Source organism: Drosophila elegans, unplaced genomic scaffold, assembly GCF_018152505.1.
Source record: "Drosophila elegans isolate 14027-0461.03 unplaced genomic scaffold, ASM1815250v1 contig_349, whole genome shotgun sequence".
NCBI lineage: Eukaryota > Metazoa > Arthropoda > Insecta > Diptera > Drosophilidae > Drosophila > Drosophila elegans.
Window position 1 is genome coordinate 1,584,731 of NW_024545729.1, and position 4,759 is coordinate 1,589,489.

Below are 4,759 nucleotides of genomic sequence, written 5' to 3' on the forward strand. Positions count from 1 at the left end.
TCACCCCAAAACGTTTAGTATCTGGACCTGGTGGAAGCGGTGAAGAAAATATTTATTTTAGACAAACTGTCGCCTGCCATCCTGCGTGTTTTGAGACTGCACTTGCTAAGGGATCACCGAACCTGTCATGGAGTAATGTGCGGTGAAATGATTACCTTTAAAAAATCCTTAATATATGGACAAAGCTTGGTAGTGTTCGTTTTTGCTAACCGCCAAAAAATGTTCAAGGATGTTAAAAACCAGCTTTTAAAGCATTCCAAGTGGCTGTCATACTAGTTAAACAGAATAATTTTACATTTTAATAATTTTTTATTTTAAAAAATAACTTATTGATAGATTCCTCAAAGGTCCCAACGACAAAAACAGCGCCCATGACCTCCATAAATGGAATACAACAAGTGTTGTTGACAGCATCACTTTCCGCATTTCACTTTGAGTCATTAATTTTGGAGTCGGAGAAGCCGCATTGTGAAAAATAACAGCTGATCCCTTTTTCTTTTTGATTTTGTGCTCGACATGCTTGTTCGAATCGTCGACTGGAACTAAAATGTGACATTTGATAAGAATTTGTCAGATAAATCTCGATGACCCAGGCAAAGTGGTCGGCGAATGTGCCAAATTCTCATTTTTCGTTAAAGTTAAGTTATTAACACGATACTAAGATACCTCAATATTAACATGCGCTAGAAATTTATTTTATTCAGTCCCTCGTTTTCAACCCTGTCTGAAATCCTATTGTTACATTATGTTTACATATTTTATGCCTACAAAATTTAGCATGGGAGTTCTAGCACTTGCTTCACTCAAAGACTCTGTTATAGAGTCTTTGCCTCACTGCTTGTATCCGAGACTCATATTTAAACCACTGACATCCAGGAACTCAGCTCGGAAGCCCGAACATTGTAAAATCGTGAAATCGTAAATTAAAGTTCCTTAAATACAGTCGAAAACGTTCTGTTGCACAGCATTTTTTAACTGGAAATTCTATAAGCCATTCGATCAACACCCCATTTAAGAGAATCGCAATCAAAACTAATAAACATATTTTCTATTTTTTTTTTATTCGTTAGCACTTTTGTTTTTAGTGAATATTAAATTATCTTAGCTAGATAAGTCCTATTGACCTGATGTAAAGTGTAAACTATTTTAATTTAAACTATTTTAAATTTGGTTAGTGCACACAAAAAGCTACTTAAAACCTGAGAAGTCAATGTAAATAACTTCCTTTTTCAGTTTCAAAACTTGTAAGCTAATATTTTTTAACAATATATTTACACCTTTGAAGAGGGTATTTGTTTTAACTTTAGTCAAAAGTTTGCAACGCAGTGAAGAAGACATTTTCGATATAAAGTATATATATTCTTGATCAACATCACTAGGAGAGGAATTCTAGCAATGTCCGTCTGTTCTTCCGTCCGTCCGTCCGTCCATCCGTTTCTATGCACAAATTTTCTTTCTATTGCAGGTTGTACATAAGTCGGAACGAGCCAATTGGACAGCTATAGCAAATAGCTCCCTTAGGAACAATCGGAAAATAAAAATAACAACTTTTTGTTTATTCATTTTTTTTTATTTATTCCAGATTTAGTATTGGTTTTTTATTTTGGAACTACGAATTAAATTTCATTATGATCGGCCGACCACAGCATAAGGCTCCCATGGAAACTATCGGTATATATATAAAAAAATGAAAACAAAATGTTACTTTTCTGTTTTCAGAACTAAGCTTATAATTTTGTTAAAATCGGACGACGATCGAAACAATTGAGCTAGAAATCGTCATAGCTTCAATGTTATAAACATTTCTGTAATTTTTTTTTTTTAATTCTTTCTGATTTATTAATAATGTTTTTTCTTTAATCTTATCTAGTGTAACCTTAGATTATTATTAGTTTTGCCAAATTAATGCTGATACTAAAATATTTTTTTACCGTCGTGTTTTTAGACATGAAAGTGAAATGTAAGTAATTAAAAATAATGCGAGTAATGATAAATCAGTATTAAAAAATCAATCGACTGTGCTCTTATACATTTTTTACATTTTACACACCACACAATATAAAATAAATTAACGTTTTTTCACACATTCCAGGAAAATCAGATTCGTCACCTTCACAATGCGCCATGAAATTTTTGGCACACGCAATAGGAATGACAAAAAGTCGCTCCGAGAATGTTCCCCTTTGAAGAACCAGAACCCCAGCACACTGGATGCCGGCACTAAAATAATGGGAAAAACGGGGTGGAGGAGGAATGGATTCGTTGGTGCGTGTGACTTCAAAAATCCTGAAAACGTGTCGGACAGGATGTTGAGTGCAAGTAAGCTCAGTGGTGGCTTTTTGGGGGTGGTTGAGGTTCTGGGAGCTGTTACTTGGTTGTTTAATTTCTGTAAATATCTAAAATGTAAATGCAAGCAGAAGTCTGAACGGATGGAATTCGCGTTGGATCTTGACGAATATATTTACTTGTGTTGTGCATGATATACAAAATCCACAATACAGAAATACTCAAAACCACTCGGAAACATTACGCCTAACATACATTTTAGAAATAGAGAGGGGGTCTATGTACTAGAGCCCTGCATTCGATCTGCCTATCAATTCCAATTCTGATGTAGGTAATGATAGATCAGAATTCAAAAAGCAATCGGCTGTGCTCTTATACAATTTTTACCATTTAGACATCACACAACAATAAATAAACGTCACCTCCACAATGCATCAGGAAATTTTTGGCACACGCAATAGGAATGACTCGTTCGAGGATTATAAAACTAAAGTTTGCTTTGAAAAAGTTATAAAAAATTTCATTGTTCCATGGATGGCCAGCTCTTAAATCAAGCCAGATGGATATAGTACTAATTTATCCGAAATTCCCCATAAGAAATTTGATTTTTATTTCTTAAAATGTATTAAAATTCTTAGTATAATGTTTCCGCCAACCGAAACATAAATTATTTACCATTTAAAATATCAAATCGATGTCCCTAGTATTTTTTATATTTCGCTCAGATGTTTACACACGTACAGAACTGAAATTTCAGTATGAAGTTTCAACGCCGTGAAGGAGACATTTCCGACCCTTGTAGGTATATATATTATTGATCGTCAACACTAGGAGTCTCGATCGAGCTATATCCGGCTGTCTGTCCGTCTGTCAGTCTGTCCGTCTGTTCGTCCTATTCTACGCAAACTAGTCTCTCAGTTTTAGAGCTATTTGAAAAAATCTTTTCCAAAAGCTAGTATTAAAGTTAGGATCGGTCGACTACATCTGATGACTATAATAGCAACAATCGGGGTAATAAATTATAATTTTACTGTTTTCGATTTATTTTTTTTAGTAATATAAGGTTTTTTCTTTTTTTTTTTTTTTTGTACCTTTGCAGAGGGTATTATAATTTCAGAAGGAGCCAGTTCTGACCCTATAAAGCTTATGTATTCTTGATTGTCATCACTAGGAGAGTTGTTCTAGCCATGTATCTTACGTCTGTCCGTCCGTTTCTACGTTTCTCTCAGTTATAAAGCTATCTGCATGAAACTTTCCCAATAGTTTTTTTCCTGTTGCAGGTAGTATATAAGTTAGAACGGGCCATATCGGTCGACTATAGCTGATAGCTCCCTTAGGAACAATCGGGGAAGAAAAACGAAAAAATGTATAACTTAGCATTTTCAATTTTTTTTATAATTCTTCATATAGCTCAATCGAACAATCTGAATGTTAAATAAAAATATTTTGAAAAAAAATATAGCTTCTGAAATTTTCAATTTATTTTTGTAATTCTTTTGGTGATAGAAAGGGAATCGAAATAATTCAGAATTACGCTTTTAATTTTATTCAAATCGGAAAACGATATCATATAGCTGCCATATGAACGATCGAGTAATTGAGCTGAAAATCATCATAGCTTCTGTTCTTGAACATATATGTAAATAATTTGAAATTATTTCGTTTTTGCAATACCAGCAAAGGTATATAATACCTGCAAAGGTATACAAACTTCGCTTTGACGAAGCTTGTTTTGTAGTCAACTCCTTCAAGATCAAAGGGTTTGATGTAAATATTTTTATTAGCTTATAGTTACAATTCGACATGGACTCCAATTTTTGTTGGTCAAAAAAAAATGTACTCTTGAATATTAAAATATATGCAGACTTTCTTTTGCATATGTGTTCTGAATATAGTTATTTAGGAATTATTATTTACGTGTGTAACTTAAATGTTTTGAACTGGATATACAAGATTTTAGATTTGTTGCTTTTGTGCAAACAAATTTTGAAGCCAATGCATGCAGTAAAGTTGATAAAACATCATCACAAGCAATCATATGCATACGCAGACGGTTAAGTATATACATATGTATGTACGCACACCTATGTTTGTATGAATTCAGTTTTATTTGCCTACGTTATCATCACTGAATTCATAAAGTTAAAGTTGCCTACTTTTTATTAACCAACCAACCAACACTTGAACAAGATTTTCGAACGGATATGGTGGACTTTTCTTTCATCAATAGCCGTCTCTCTCGTGCTCAACTCTCATTCGCCTGCTTCGCATGCGATGTATTTCAGTTTCCTCATTTCCCATGTACCTACAGCTGTCTCACTTCGGGGCACGCCAAACCGCGGAATCGCCAGCTCCTGGTGGCTGCAAAGAGAAAGAGACAGCCAGAGCGACTTCGTCAAAATGGCCGGCCGATGTTTTCGCTGTTGCTCTTGCCAGTGTTTTTTCGCATGAGAGCTCATTAACGTTTCGCTTG